Source organism: Nicotiana tabacum, chromosome 13 (assembly GCF_000715075.1).
Source record: "Nicotiana tabacum cultivar K326 chromosome 13, ASM71507v2, whole genome shotgun sequence".
NCBI classification, from domain to species: Eukaryota; Viridiplantae; Streptophyta; class Magnoliopsida; order Solanales; family Solanaceae; genus Nicotiana; species Nicotiana tabacum.
The window spans coordinates 43,043,414-43,061,054 of NC_134092.1; positions in this window are offsets into that span (position 1 = coordinate 43,043,414).

Below are 17,641 nucleotides of genomic sequence, written 5' to 3' on the forward strand. Positions count from 1 at the left end.
GCATTTGAACACTGGGGAGGTGGGGGTGGAGGGGGGATGATATGAGGATATGGCAACAATGACTGCCATGTCAACTGGAACATGACAACCGGGAACATAGTTGTATCATCAGGACCGGGGACTGCGCGTTCAGCCCAGTAAGAAACAAGTTATACAAGTTAGCCACAAGAAATGACAATTTCATTTTAGCATAACAAATGCTTATGTACTTTTTGAAAAATGAAGGAATAAATTATTCCTTTTAGTTTCCATCTTGTTTCTTGTCTGACCGATGAATTGATTTTATCATTTGAAAGTTAAACAAGTATTTCAAATGCTAGTGCCGTAATGAATATGAGACGTTCTCTTCATGAGCACCGTAAACATAAGAGGGTTCTCTCTTATAAAAACCTTCACTATAAAGGGTTAATTTCGGAAGAAATTGTGCCCGAAATCCAAATGCTTTAGGGTGAAAAATACACCCAAGGACTTACATAATAAGACGCAAACAACAAAACTTGCGCAAAACACTTAAGCGAAAAAGAATGCAAATATTAAAACTTGCATAAATGATCAAAAAAAGAAAATACTCATGCAATTCTCGAGCAAACGATGACTTTATTCACAATAAACGTGCTAAAGTGGCACGAATACAATAATTGGAAAAAGAAAGGGAAAGCTAAACTGCTGCATCTCCAGAACCTGGAGGAAGAGAAGTGTCCGCGCCCCCAGGAGAAGTGGGTAGATCCGCTGATGGCTTAATATCTTGGACCTCATCATCTTGGCCTTCAACATATTCGCCTTCCGGTTCCTCTTCAGTTCCCAACGTTTTGGAATCGGAACTAGAAAAACCAGAAGCATCAGGTCCTACCGGGAGACCCCTTTTAGCAGTTGACTCAAGCTCACTGGCCTTAGCAATTTCGGCATCAAAGTCAATGATACTCGCTTTAGCCTCTTCCAAGGTTTTTCTCCTCATGCTTTACATAACATAAGTTTTCTCAACAATGAGGGAATCCGCTCGGCGCTTAAGTTCTTCTTTGAGCTGGGTAGCCTCGGCAGAAAGGTTTTCCCGGGCGGATCTAACGGACTTCAGGCAAACATCGAGTTCGCAGACAGATTAGCTAAAAAACCTATTATGCTCAAGGGTCTTCTTATACTTCTCCTCTAATTGGGCATGTGACGATCTCGAAACACACACTTAAATTATGCTCGCTAATAAAATATAGTATAGTATAATATCGCATCCACAAGGATTGGATTTAAATAGCATTCTCGTAGTTTCTAACTTGATCGCTATCCAAGATTATCAACAATTGAGATTATATGATCTCTATTTATAATTAACTAAGATCTAAAGTTATTGACTAATGACAATCGCAACAAAGGTAAGCAAGGAAGTTATAAATGGGAGAAAATAGGGGTTGATAGGATAGGTGCAAGATAATTGTTTGGGATCTAACTCTAGATAATTCACTTATAATGTTTAAGTGAGTCTCTCGAATTCACTCAATTATTAGTTCAAACGTTCAGCAAACTCCTCTCTCAATTAAGTCTTAACCTCAAAACATGAACCAATTTAAGCACGTGACGATATGCAAGAATGCGTAGTGGATTGGTCTTTAAGAGAACCTCTCTCGATTATCCTCCTAACTAGGTTTAATCAATGATTCAACTACCCTCTTTCGATTAGTTAGACGAATATATGAACTCAACCTACAATATAATGCAAACATATCACAAGTTATGCCTCTCTCGATTACCTGAACAAGTGAATATAGATGCAACAACTAAATCATCAAAAAACGCTTCAATACATAAAACTAAAGTTATAATCCACAAACAATTATCAAAACACCAAATCCATCAAACCCTAAAGAGAACTACTCCATAGATATGGAGCAATTCATCACAAATAAAATTAAAGTATAGGAACACATAAATTCAATCCAAACTCAGGTCTTGAGTGAGGAAGGAATAATGAAATCCTTGTGCTCGTGTTCTTCCAAATCCTCCTTAGGTCGAATATGTGTCAAAAACTCCAGAAAATAACATTTTCCCATGTATATATACCAAGTAGGGTCGGGCTGAGATGAAATCACATTTTCCTAGCCGAAATAGGATTTTCAATCTGTAAAAATTACACAGGCGCACCGCATGGGGAAATGCGCCATGCAAGGCATTAGTGGGGAAATCCAGAGAGTTGATTCTGACAGGCAACAGAGATTTGGCAGCCGTGGCATGCCACACGCCGCGGTTCTGGACTTTTCTCAGAGTACGGATTGAATCTCAATATTTCACGTCCAGACTTGGTCCTCAATCCCTGAAAACGATCCCGGCTTAATCCCTTGGGCTTTTACTCAGACTTCAAAGTTCCAAATAGCGCAAATCAGCTCTACAACATCTACATAGCTCAGTATCACTCCTACAAGGCATAAAACACACAATATGTGCAAAACACTATCACTTAAAGCTGAAACATGAATAAAGTGCAGTAAATTAGAGTGCAATAAGCGTCTAAAACATGAGATTATTGCCTGCCATAAACACCCTATACTTAAACCATTCCTCATCCTCGAGAAATCAAACTACACTTCATATAGACACGACCTTTTTAAATAACTCTCCTAACTCACCATACCAAAAATATTTAAAATAGATTAAGCACAATACCATAACATCCTTGCCTCAAGATTTGACTCAAAATCACCACACATTTTCACACCCCGCTAACTTACTCTAACGCATAGGTCAAGCATTACCTTTCCTTCATGAATCAAGTGCCCTCACACAACAATAGAGAGTAGTTCCACACACAATAAAATTTAAGAATAAATAGGAACTCAAGATAGAAAGAATTTACGGTCTCAGAAACAACATTCATATGCCACAAAATACGTACCATAGGCTTGCCCGTAGTGTACTACTCTACTAATTGAGCTCATTCAGTCAAGGATCAAATAGGACTTTAATTGGTTGTAATGTAGGCTGCGGGATGGGTAGGATACATTTAGATATAAGAGTGACTACACCTCCCTGAGAACTTTAATACATACAATTCATTGTTCAAAACCACACACTTGTGTCAAACAATAACTCCACATTCACATAAATATAAATTAACTCCCTACTTCTTTAAGCACAATTACATCAAGTTACCACTATCAAGGAACTTTGTTTCACAATCATACACTTATTGTTTTTCCCTTTTCAATTGAAGTGGCTCTTACTTTTTCAAAATAGTGCACCTTTCTCCTTAGTTCAATAGTTCCACTCAAAAGCACCACCCCGCACTTCAACTTTTACAAAGTTGATAAGAAATTCAAGTGCTCACGAGAGGTAAAACGTTCAAATAGATGGTCAACTCAAACAAATGGGTAGGGATTGAAATGCGATTGCCAAAGAAAATAGGATTACAGGCTCAACGGGGTTAACTAATATACATAACAATTAGGTGGGCAAAAGCTTATAACTGCTCAATAAAGAAATGCCTATATTTCTTCTAAGACTGAATAAAACTACTATTTCGCTTTGCAAACACACGGGGCAAGTTCTAGATATAAAATACAATGCACAGAATACACAAAACCTCACACCCACATGGCACATAACTCACTCAAGATTGGATTATCAAGACACTCTAGTCAAAGTAGTTAAGCAAAGTTACGATAATACAATTTAATGTATTTATACAAGAGTCAAACACTGAGCCTAAGCATCACAACTAAAGCACTCGCTATTCGCAAGGCATAATAAAGTCAAAAGATATTACTTTCTATTCAAATCATAGCACAAGGTTTCCTACTACTGACAAAAATAAATACTAACTACACCCGGTTTAAACAAAACCCTTGGAAAAGAACCGCGACACAAAGAAAAACGGGAATTATTACACTACCTTATAAAAGAAAATCTTTTTGTCTTTTTTACTTTGACTTTAATCCTTCAAGAAACCTGTCGATGATATCCATCGTCGGGAAAAATAAAAAATTTTAAAATTTTTATGTTTTTTCAATTTGTTTTCTATTTCTACTAACTACGACTAACAAAAAGAAAACTACTATACAAACATACATAAAACATATCCCCCACCCTACACTTTAAGTTGTGGCATGTCCCCATGACATACAATTAAAAATCATAAGGTAAGGGAAACTTCCCTGAACATCTAGTTGGAGTCTGAGTCGAAGTCGGGCTCTATTCATCGCCTTCGAACTAATGCGCACATCCATGCAGACAACTTCTTCTCAGCCTTCTTGTGGTACACCCCATACTTATCTTTCTCACTCAGTGCAGCCTTTTCCTTTGAGCCCTTCACTTTCTGCTCAGCACTCGCAGCTGATTTTTCTTTTTGTGCCCCTTTTTTCATATCAAAAATCACTGTCTCCTCACCCACTTTAAGCATGAGTTTTCTCTCGTGTATATCTAATATAGCTCTACCCGTTACTAAGAATGATCTTTCTAGGATGAGGGGGACCTCCTTGTTCTCCTCCATATTCACCACTATAAAGTCTACAGGAAATGAAAACTTATCCACCCAAACTAACACATCTTCCACTATCCCCTCGGGTATTAAAGTCGTTTGGTCCGCCAGTTGCAAAGATATTTGTACTGACCTTATCTCTCCAATCTCCTTCTCTAGTTTTCAGTAAATAGATAGAGGCATTAAGTTAATTGAGGAACGAAAATCACATAAATATTTATCAAAATTAATAGTACCTAAAGAGCAAGGTATAGTAAAGCTCCCTGAATCTCAACACTTTTGTGGGAGTTTATTTTGCAATATAGAATTGCAATGCTCTGTGAGTCTCACAACCGAGGTCTCCTCAATTTTTCTCTTCTTTGTAAGGATCTCCTTTAAGAATTTGGCGTAAGCAGGCATTTGTTAGAGAACTTCTATGAATGGAATATTTACATGAACGTGTTTCAACACAACTAGAAATCTCCCAAACTGCTTGTCCATCTTTTGTATATATAGTTTTGAGGAAAAGGTAAAACAGGCATATGCTCGCTCTCATCATGTTCCTCCCTTCTCGATTTTTCTTCCTTCTTCTTTTTCTCTGATTTGATCGGGCCTTACTTCTTTTTATCAACATCATTCTTCAGCTGCTCCCCACTTTCTTTTTCAAGTATCATATCCATTTGGATCGAGGTGGGATCTTTCAACACTTTTTCACTTCTAAGAGTTATAGCATTTACTGTTTCTTTAGGATTTATCTCAGTATCAGTAGGAAGAGTTCCCAGAATCCTCTTAGACAATAGAGTCACTAGCTGCCCAACCTGTCTTTCCAAGTTTCAAAAACTAGTGTCCAGCTCTTTGATAGCTGCTCCATGTTCCCGTATAGATGCGCTATGAGTTTCAAGCTAAAGAGAAATACATGGAGGCCTCGCTTGCTGAAGTTGATCATCCCCCCACGAAGATCTTGGGGAAATAAAGGATCATCACATGAGCTAAAGTTATTTCCTCCCCCATTTCCTGTGACAGGCGCCGAAGGCAAGCAATCGTCCTCCACACGGAGGGACTCACCTGTGCCTAGCACACTTGGCAGCGGAGGCAAAACTCCTCAATGACGGAGTCAAGCTCTCCACTCAGAAAAAATGTCCCCAAAGTGAAGGGATATGTATAGAAGTACGTAAAACCCTTCTTGGGTAAAGTTACCCGCTCCGCTAAGTCAGGAGCGATAATGTCTAAATCCTGGCAATGACAATCTTCCTTCATAACAGGAATGCTGGAAAGGCGAATGGAAGAAGGATATCTGCTAACGGCCCATGTATGAGGGCTAACAGTAGGAAATTTCTCTTCGAAGTCTATTCTTGTAATAAAACTTCTAGGGATGATGGTGCTCATTATTGGAGGAGCGGCGTCCTCGACTTTGTTTTTGTTCTTTGAGGAACTAGGTTTTTTTTAAAGAAGAATCCATTGTACATTATGGAGGAAAGAAAAGCTTTTCTTGTTTGAATAGAGTTGAAGAAAGGTTGAAGAACATAGTACAAGTTGAATGAAGAGAGTTTGAGAGATTTTATAGAATTATGGAGTATGAATAAAGGAGATTGATGCGTATAAGTAAGGTTTAGGCGGCTAAATTCGTGGCCATAATTACCTCGATAACCGGTAAAAGTTATGCTGAATCGTGGGATGACGCGTGTTCGGGGAATTAAATGATGAGAGACGTGCGTCTAATCAACCGTCAGAAGCTTTTCAGGGGGGGTCAGAGTAATTCCGGCAAAAAGAATATTTCTACCAACTTCCCGGTGACACAAGGTTATGTCACTAGAAAGCAGGGGGACTATCTGTATAGAGTAAAATATGCTATACAGTTGCATAAGAAAGTGACACGTGGAGCCGAAGGCGAAGGATAGTTAAAACCAAAGGCAACTGTTCCATTTGTCACCTGAAAGAATGACACTCATAAATATGAAATAAATACCTTCTGCCCGGTAGCATTTAATGAAGAATATTCTACAACATTTAGTACTCTGCCCGTTACAAAGAATTTATCATTTATGCTCACCGTTATACATTCTTCAATTGCCCTCATAGTTGACATTAAAGAAGAGCATAATCATATGATCTTATTCCCTAGGTGCAACTATAAATAGTGAGCTCTGTTTTTATTGTAAAGGATACAAATTTTCTGACAAATTTGTGCTATAATCGATTCAAAGCTTTATACAATTTTATCTCCTTTTTTCTTGATTTCATTGTTGTTGTGCCCGGAAGCCCTGCTCCCGGAATTGCTATTTTTGCTACTTTGTCTTCATTTCAAGGCTAAGTATTGCGTATTTCTTCAATTATTTTATTATTTCAGGATCGAATTAATTCACCTGGTTAGAAATCACGTATAAATTTAACTGTACCATTTTACGAGTAAACACAACCTTATCAAAGATGCCTCATATCTTCTATTATTCTGAAACACGGATATTCCTATATTATCATATAAAATATACAACTGCTGCTAGTGTCATTCTGTAAATTTTAACTTTACAATTTTTTCCTTTGCAAAAAGTTCCTACCCAGGTAAACTTCTCATGCCATGCCAATACAACTTTCTTTATACCTTGCCATTACATAAGTTTTTCCCAGATATAAGAAGAGATATGACAGTGAAATAATATGTCTTCAATTACCACAGTACATAAGAGGCATTGCAAAGTTGTGGTTATTCCACAATTACTCAGTCTGTATAGAGTCTCTCATGTGCTGCTAGTCTCACCTTCTGAAAATTACCTTGCAGCATACCATACATCTGCTTGATTGAAATGTTGTCCATATGCAAGAATTCAACTTCAATGCTCCCTGCTTCTTCGATATATTTCTTTGCTTTGACATTCTATTGTATCATCTATGCAGCCTGTTTAGGTTCTTTATTCCAAATAGATCTTCCTTTACCATAATATACTTGAATCCTTTTACATAAAGCTTATATTTTTTTTACCACAAGTTCCACAAAAGCGTACATATAGCTGCCCTGTTCCACTGGATTAGATTAATAAAATTCATACTACCTATTGATTGTAGATAGCACAACTTATCGTGAACAATGCCCTCTTTAAAACCTCAACTTTCTAAATCCATTCAAATCTTCTACATATCTTCTCAACAGTCAAAATGACTCTCTTAGGCAATGTAAAAAATTGAGACCAAAAGTTTTGCATTGAGAATAAGATACTTTTGATTAACTGAGTTGTTCCTACATATAAAATAAACCTAGTTGTCTGGGTAGTAACTCTTCCCAATATCTTTTTACATAATGGATCATATTGCAAAATGGATAGTCTTTTGGTGCTTTGAGGGACCCAAGGTATCTTATTGGTAGTACTTCCTTCTCAAACCCCAACGATCAATTATTTGTTATTAAAAACAGGTTGTACTCCACCAAAAAAGACAGAACTCTTACCCTTGTTGGTTATCAACCCAGATCAATGGCCACATTAGGACGATTCTTTGGGGTTATAACGATGTGCATGGCGTCTTTGGCTTTTGAGATAAAACATAGGAGGAATTTCACTATTGGATTGGGCTAAAGCCTTTGATTTGGTGATTGCTAACTCATAATTTCTGAATAGGGATGAGCTCTTAGTCACCTTCCAGAGTACGGTGGCCAAGACTCAAATTAATTTTCCACTCCTCAGGAAGTTTAATAGAGGGATATACGAATTGCAAGATTATCCCGAGTGAGAATCTCATGACCCAACATAGGCTATTGGTTATGGACTTAGAGTTCATTCGGAAGAGAAAAAAGAGGGTTGTGTATAGTTGATCGAGGGTTAGGTGAGGATCCTTGACTAAATACAAATATAAGGAGACGGGGGAGAAATGACTGGCTATGAGGGTCTGGAGGAGCAGTGGGGACGCGAATAGTACGTGGACCATGACTGCGAACAATATTAGAGAAGCTTTGACAGAGGTGTTAGGGGTCTCGAAGGGTTATACTGTCGGCCATAAAAGGGACTAGTGGTGGAGTGAGGAGCTTAAGAAAAAGTGAAAGTCAAGAAAATGGCGTATTTAAAGCTAGTGGAGAGAATATATGAGGAGGAGAAGAGGAAGAACATGGAGTGGTATAGGGAGGCTAAGAAGGAGGAGAAGTTAGCGATTTCTGTGGGTAAGACCACGACGTTTAGGTATTTGTATGAAGAACTTGGGGTGAAAGACGGGGACAAGAAGATATACAAGCTAGCCAAGGTGAGAGAAAGGAAGGCCCGCGATCTGGATAAGGTGAAGTGAATTAAGGATGAAAAATGAAAAGTTTTGATGGAGGAGGCACAAATTAGGCGAAGATGGCAAACATAGTTTCATATACTCTTGAATAAGGGGGATAGGGACATTGTGCTGGATGATTTGGAGTACTCCGAGAGTCATCGATACTTTAGGTATTATAGGCGTATAAGAGTTGAGGTGGTCGTAGGGGCTACGCGCAAGATGAGCAGGGGTAGAGCGACTGGGCCAGATGAGATCAATGTGGAGTTCTGAAAGAAAATGGGTAGGGTAGGCTTGGAGTAGCTCACTAGGTTGTTCAATGTCATTTTTAGGACGAAGAGGATGTTCTAAGAAAGAAAGTGGTGTAAAATGATTCCGTTGTGTAAGAACAAGGGTGATATCCCAGAATTACAACAACTATAGGGGTATCAAGCTATTTAACCATACTATGAAAGCTTGGGAGAGGATGGAAAAGTGAGGGTGCGGAGGAGAATTTCTATTTCCGAGAACCAGTTCAGATTCACACCGGAACGTCTGACTACAGAAGCCATTCACCTGGTAAGGAGATTGGTAGAGCAATATAGAGAGATGAAGAAGGACTTGCATTTGATGTTCCTTAACCTGGAGAAAGTATATGACAAATTCCCGAGAGAGGTTCTATGGAGGTGTTTGGAGGCTAAAGGTGTGCCAGTAGCATACATTAGGGTGATTGAGGACATGTATGATGGATCTAAGACCCGATTAAGAACAGTCGTTGGGTACTCGAAACACTTTCTAGTTGTGATGGGGTTGCACCAACGATCATGCCCTAGTCTATTTTGTATTTTCCATAGAGATGGATGCACCGATGCATCACATTTAATGAGGGTTCCATGTTCTATATTATTTCTAGATTATATAGTTCTGATTAACGAGACACAAAATGGTGTTAAAAAAGGCTGGAGGTGTGGAGATAGACCCTGAAGTCTAAAGGTTACAAGTTGAGCAGGACTAAGATAGAATATTTAGAGTGCAAGTTCGGCGATGTGACCCAGGAAGCGGACATGGATGTGAAACTTGATACAAAAGTCATCTCTAAGAGATAAAGCTTCAAGTACCTTGGATCAATCATACGAGGAAATGGGGAGATTGATGAGGATATCATACATCGTATTAGAGAAGGGTGGATGAGATGGAGACTTGCATATTGTGTCTTGTGCGATAAGAGTGTGTCACTAAAACTTAAAGGTAAGTTAAATAAGGTGGTGGTTAGACCGACTATATTGCATGGGGAGAGTGTTGGTTAGTCAAGATCTCTAATGTCTAGGAAATGAAAGTAGCTGAAATAAGGATGTTGAGATGGATGGGCATACCAGGTTAGATAAAATTAGAAATGAAGTTATTCGGGACAAGTTGCACGTGGCCCCAGTGGAGGACAAGATGCGGGAGGCGAGACTTAGTTGTTCGGACATTTGAAGAGGAGAAGAGCAGATGCCCTAGTTAGGAGGTGTGAAAGGTTGACCTTGGTGGGTAGGAGGAAAGGTAAGGTAGGCCTAAGAAGTATTAGGGAGAGGTGATTAGGAAGTACATGATGCAACTTCAGCTTGCTGAGGATATGGCCCTTCATAAAAGGGTGTGGAGGTCGAGGATTAGGATAGATGGTTAGTTGGTAGTCGAGCGGTTCTCCTTTTCATCGTCTTATCGGTTGTATTAGTGTTATTATGGTATACTTCGATTATTAGATTGTTTTTACTACTCACTGTTTGATTGTTGTCTTTCGCTTCGGTTTTCATAATATCTTGTTATGTTATTTCTCGTTGCCATTGCTTTGTTTCATATGTTCTTTAGCCAAGGGTCTACCCCGAAACAATCTGCTGCCTTCCCAGGCAGAGGTAAGGCCTGCATACATCTACCCTCCCTAGAAACCACTTGTGGGAAGACACTAGGTTGTTGTTGTTGGCTATCAGCGCATAGGCAGCACAAAATTTCTGAAAAGCATCATGTAACAACTGTGCAGGGCATATATCTCCTCTACATAAGAATAAAAGGTCATTAGAAACACTCAATTGTATAACTCACAGCTTCTCGCTTCTAGGATTGAACATAAAACCAACCTCTTTCTTCAATTCATTTATGTCACACCCAATATCCCAGCCAATCGAGTCGTGATGGAACCTATTGCCGTTTGCTAGGGAGGCCAACACTTGATAATAATTAACGATAAATAAGGAACTAGTCTAATAGATAAAAGTATAATAATATGAAAGAAGAGTAAAACTTAGAAATATATGTAAATAAGTCTAAACCATACAATGCCTACAAATTCTCCCAAGACTTGGTGTCACAGAGTACATGACCTGCTAAGAATACTACATACAAGGTCTAAAATAAAATCCAGCAATGTCCTATACAAAGAAACGTCAATAATAAGAGCGAAGGTGACTCCGAAGTCTGCGGACGGAAATCAGCACTACCTCAAATCTCCCTGATGACCAAGCTATACTCCCCCCTGAACACTGCTAGGATCCGCATCAGAATCTCCACAAGAAGTGCAGAAGTATAGAATGAGTACAACCAACCCTATGTGCTTAGTAAGTATCTATCTTAACCTTTTCAGTTAATAAGAAACAAAAATAGCAATAGAGATAACAATTGTAATAATAGGAATAAAAGGCAAAAAGTAGCATAAATAACCCAATATCAGAAGTAATAACCACGTCTCTCAAAATACTCAACCAAACCTTTTCAGCAACTCAAAACAACGAGAAAGTACAATATCTATGAACAACATAATCACAACCCACAAAGAGGGCTAAATCATAAACAACACCAAAACATGTATCATATACGTTCAGGCGCACAACCAGATCCAATACACAAACATTGTTGCGGTGGAAACCGATCCCATAGCTATAGTATTATTGCGGCAAGCAACCCAGTCCTTATCATAATATTATTGCGGCAGACACCCCATCCAACATATCAATTCACCCAAAATTATCCAACAACACATCCAAACATTGCGAGAATCATAATAACTATCAAGGAGAATAAATAAACATAATTTACTAAGGAAAGGATGAATAGGAACAAGAAGTAATACTGAATCCCAAATTTTAGAGCTAATCTTACTCATGTAATGCAATAAGGATCCAAACAAGGTTATCTATACCCAAACAATCAAATGAACACGTAATCCTTAACATAGCATAGGGGAAATAAAGCATGAAACAGGTATGGTAAGAAACACGTATTGGCATGTTCTAGTAAAGGCATTTATTAAGTAAAAGATTGAACAAGTAAATGCATGTGGCAAGTAAAAGCATATATTCAATAAAAGAATATATCAAATAAAGGCATATAATAATTAAGAGCTTGTATCAAGTAAAGACATGTCGTAAGTAAAACATGTGACAAGTAAGGCATGTAACAAATAAAGGCATGGAACAAGTAAAATATGTAATAAATAATGTCAAAGAACATGTAAGAGCATGTAATAAATAAGACATAAAATAAATTGGTTCTACCCATATGCTTTGACCCTTGATAACATATATACACTCATCACCTTACATATATGCTATTCCCAACACATAATTCATGTAGCAATTAGACCATCATCATTCTCTCAAATCAAGGTTAACCATGATACTTACCACTGGTCTGGAACCAAATGAACAATCCACAACAGCGTTGCCTTTAGCAAAAGCTTCCGAACAATTCAAATCTAGTCAAATAATGCTCAAGCATGTCAAAACAATTTTAAAAACTTCCCTAGCATAAAAGAGGTTCGAAAAAGTCAATCGGGGCCCACACGGTGGAAATCTAAAATTAAGACCAATTCTCATTTGCCCATTCTTCCTCAAGTCCAAATATGTAATTTATTTCAAGATCCGACCTCAAATCGAGGTCTAAATCTCTATAATACAAAATCCAATGTTTCGACCCAAAACCCTATCTCTACTCTAAGAAAACTTAGATTTAGGGTTGAAAATCTATGAAGAATCATGGAAATTAATCAAAAACAAGTTTAAGTCACTAACATATAAAGTTGGAATGAAATTCTCTTCAAAAGATGCCTCTACACGAAGTCCAGATCTCAAAAATGGGAGAAAATGAGCCAAGACTCGAATCCTTACCCCTTTTCTCTACAGATGAAAAAGTAGTGCAGAAGCGATACCGCAGAAGAAAGAAAATAGTCGACAGAAAGGGACAGACGTCGGTGCAATTATAGCAGAAGCGATAAAGTTCCGTATATGCACTCATCGCATCTGCGGCCCAAGCAACACCGATAAAGCGTTCCCCCTTAGTCGATGTCTTCGTAGATGTGAGCAAACATCCGCATATGGTGCCACACCTGCGCTCATCTCTCCATAGAATCAGAAATCCGTGAGCTCCCAAAGTCCTGCAGAAGTGAGCCAAACAGTCGCAGAAGTGGGCTCGCACCTGTGCAACTAATCATTGTAGGTGCAATATTTTCAACACCAGTAATAACACTTCTTACCAAAACAACCTGAAATCAATCCAAAATTCACCAGAGCCCCTCGATCTCCAATCCATACATCTATACAAGTACAATAACCTTTGCTCGGACTGCCCATCCATCTGTGGGTGAAATGTCGTGTTGAGCTCCATATGCATGCCCAACTCTCGCTGAATAGCTCTCCAAAAATACGATGTGAATTGTGTGCCACAATCTGAAAAGATGGATATGAGAACACTACGCACGCAAATAAAATCTCTCTGATGTAGATATGAATCAACCTCTCAGAAGTATAAGAAGTCATCATTGTAATGAAATGCGTATATTTGGTCAATCTGTCCACACCGACCCAAACAACATCAAACTTCTTCAAAATCCGTGGTAATCCTACTAGAAAATCTATAGTAATGAGCTCCCACTTCCACTATGGTATCAACAACCTCTAAGTCAACACACATAGTTTCTGATGTTCATATTTGACCTGCTGGTAATTCAAGCACCGTGAAACATGTCCATCAATGTCTTTCTTTATCTTCCGCCACCGGCAATCCTCCTTCAAGCCACTGCATCTTCGTGACACCTATATTAATAGAATATCGTGATATATGAGGCTCCTCAAGAATAAACTCTCTCAAACCATCAACAATCGGAACACAAATCCAGCCTTGAAGCCGCATGACACCATCATCTCCAATCAGCACCTTTTTTGCACCACCTCCCTGCACTATGTTTTTCAACACCAACAAATGAGGATTATCAAACCAGAGAGCCTTGATTCACTCCAACAATGAAGGCTACGCCACAACACATGCAAGAACCCTTATAGTCTCCGAGATATCTAATCTCACAAATCTGTTAGCCAAGGCCTGGATGTGCATAGCCAATGACCTCTCCACTAGTAGTATGTATTCCAAACTACCCATACTCTCCGCCTTTCTACTCAAGGTGTCAGCTACCATATTTTCCTTGCCCGGATGATACAGTATAGTGATATCATAGTCTTTCAACAACTCCAACAAGCCCTGCTACCTCAAATGCAAGTATTTTTTCTTGAGCAAGTGCTGGAGACTCCGATGATCAGTGTAAACGTCACACGACACGCTGCCATATAAGTAGTGCCTCTAAATCTTGAGAGCGTACATGTTGCCGTATAAGTAGTGCCTCTAAATCTTGAGAGCGTGCACTATAACTACCAATACTAATACATGCACATGATAGTTCTTCTTATATGTCTTCAATTGAATAGACGAGTAGGCAATCACCCTACCATTTTGCATCAAAACTGCACCAAGCCCAACGCACAAAGCATCGCAATACATAGTGTAAGACCCCAAACCCGCGGGCATCACCAAAATAGGAACTATAGTCAGAGAAACCTTGAGCTTATAATAGCTCTCCTCATACTCATGAGATCACCTGAATAGATTCTGAATCAACTTGGTCAATAGGGCTGCAATAGATGTAAAACCTTCTATAAAGCGGTGATAGTAGCCCGCCAAACCCAAAAAACTCTGAATCTTTGCAGTTGAAGTGGGTTTAGGATAATTTTGAACTGCCTTACTCTTCTTAGGATCAACCTTGATACCGTCACTAAACACAATATGATCCAAGAAGGAAACTAAGTCCAACCAAAACTCACACTTTGAAAATTCTCAATCCTTCAAAGTCTGAAGTACAACCACAGCTGCTACTCATGCTCCTCTCTGCTACAAAGGTAAACTAGAATTTCATCAATGAACACAATCATGAAGGAGTCCGAATAAGGCTTGAACACTTAGTTCATCAAATCCACGAAAACCACTGGAGCATTAGTCAAACAAGACGATGACCATAGCAATTAGTTAATGTTATCTTAGGGACACCCGAAGCCCTAATCTTCACCTGATGATAGACAAATCTCAAATTAATCTTGGAAAACACCTTGACACCCTTATGCTAATCAAAAAAATCATCAATCTGAGGCAATGGATACTTATTCTTGATAGTAACCTTGTTCAATTGGAAATAATCAATGCACATCCTCATAGAACCATCTTTTTTCTTCACAAACAATACTAGCGTACCCCAAGGAGAAACACTCAGTCTAATGAATCCTTTATCAAGCAAATCCCACAACTATTCCTCCAATTCCTTTAACTCGGCTGGAGCCATACGGTATGGAAGGATAGAAATGGGCTGAGTTACCAAAACCAAATCAATGCAAAAATCAATATCCCTATCAGGTGGCATGCTTAGTAAATCTGCAAAAAATATCTTTGGAAACTCCCTGACTACCGGTACTGAGTCCATAAAAGGAACCTATGCACTAAAATCTCGAATGTAAGCCAAATATTCTAAACACCCCTTCTCATCCATGCATCAAGACTTCAAGAATGAAACCACCCTACTAGTATAATGACCAAGGGTCCTTCTCCACTATACTCTAGGCAACCCCGGTATTGCGAAAGCCATAATCGGGGAATGACAATCCAAGATAGCGTGATACGGGGACAACCAATCTATACAAAGGATGAGCTCAAAATTAATCTTATCTAATAACAAGAGATCAACTATAGTATCAAAACCATTAATAGTAACAACACAAGACCGATACAGCTGTCAACTACTATAGAATCCCCAACCGGTGTAGACACAAAAATAGGAATACAAGAGAATCATGAGGCATACTGAAGTGTGATGCAAACTATGAAGACATATAAGAATATATAGAACTCGGATCAAACAAAACTGAAGCATCTCTATGACAGACAAAGATAAATCCTACAGTAACTGCATCAAACAACTCGACCTCAGGCCGTCCTAGAAATTCATAACATCGGGGATGAACCCCTCTTACCTGTCCTCCACCTTTAGAATTACCTCTCATTGACTAGTTCTACCTCTAATTGTCTGGCCTCCACCTTTGATTGACTGGGCCTCACCTCTAGCTGACTAGGCGGGTGGTGTAGTAAATGGTACTGGAATAAGGGTCTGACTACCCTATTGTGCTCCACCCTACAATCTTAAGAAATTCCTCCTATAATTCCTCATATCCCTACACTCGAAGCAACCCTTCACCGGACATAGATGCTAGGTCGGAGGATATCCTCGATGACCCGAATCACCACTGTAGAAGATCTGTATTAAAGGTGCACTGACGGGAGTTGGAGATGCACTGAATGAGAGCTGCCTTGAGTGATAACCATAAGTGCCATGGGTGCTTAAAGTACTATGAGAAACCTGGAGTGCTAACTGAACCGGCCTAATAGAATGACCTCTACCAAAAGAACCCCTACCTCCACACAAGGCAACATTAAAACCACCAAAATGAAGAGGCCTTTTCTCAAGTGTCGCCTCTCTCCCCTGGCCACAGATCCATTCAATCTTCCCGGTAATCTCAACCACCTAAGTGAAAGAGGTCTTAGTCTCAACCTCTCTAGCCATCTAATGTCTGATACCATAAGCAAGGCCCTCTATAAACCTTTGCACCTTCTCTATCATAGTAGGGATTAGGATAGTTTTATGATAAGACAAATCAACAAATCTAATCTCATATTGGGTGACTGTCATATTACCCTGCTGAAGATATTCAAATTGGCTGCGTAGCGCATCTATTCGTGTGAGGGGAATAAACTTCTCCAAGAAAAGTTGTGAGAACTGAGCCCAAGTAAGAGGAGGTAATTCTACTTGTTTTTCCATCTCATAAGTTTGCCACTACCTCTTGGCTGAACTATTCATCTGAAAGATGATGAAATCCATTCAATTGGACTCAACTAGTCCCAAATTGCACAAAATCTCATGACAATAGATCCAAAAAGTCTTGGGCATCCTCTTAAGGGGAGCACTATTGAAGTAAGGAGGAGACAACTTCTAGAACTTACTTATATTCTTCAACTCATCAGCTGACATCGCAAGCCTAACCTCAGGCTATGCGATAATACTTGGCTGAACTACCCCAACTACTAACACTCCTAGGGTCTGATAACCTTGAGCCATCTGCTTTGGATACGAATGGTAAGAGTTTGAACTCCTCCCCGAACTTGAGAAGTGGAGGCTGCCATAGGAAAAACACTAGCTGGAGCCATACTCTCCATAAGGCTCACAATACGATCCAACGGGTCCTGAAGTACTGCAGTGGCAATAAGCCCCTCTAGAACTGGTGTCGGTCTTGCTGGCTCAACCTAAACCAGACTCTCATCCTTTAGATCCATTTGAGACTCAACTGACACTGCCCTAGCACGGGCGTGAGTGGCTACAGGTGTTGTTGCACATGCTCAGAGATGGGCTCAACATCTGACCTGGCCTTTACCTCGACCTCTACACCTAGTAGCAGGTACGACCTGGGGCTCCAGCTCCTAATCAGTTGTGGCTGAAGCACGTGTCCTTACCATCCGTGAGAGAATAAAATCAAAAATATTCAAACTTTAGGATAGAACAAAGTTGCACAACAGAGAAAGAAAAAATGTGAAGGTTCCTAAAGCCTTATAGTCTCTAGAAGATAAGTGCAGACCTCTCCGTACCGA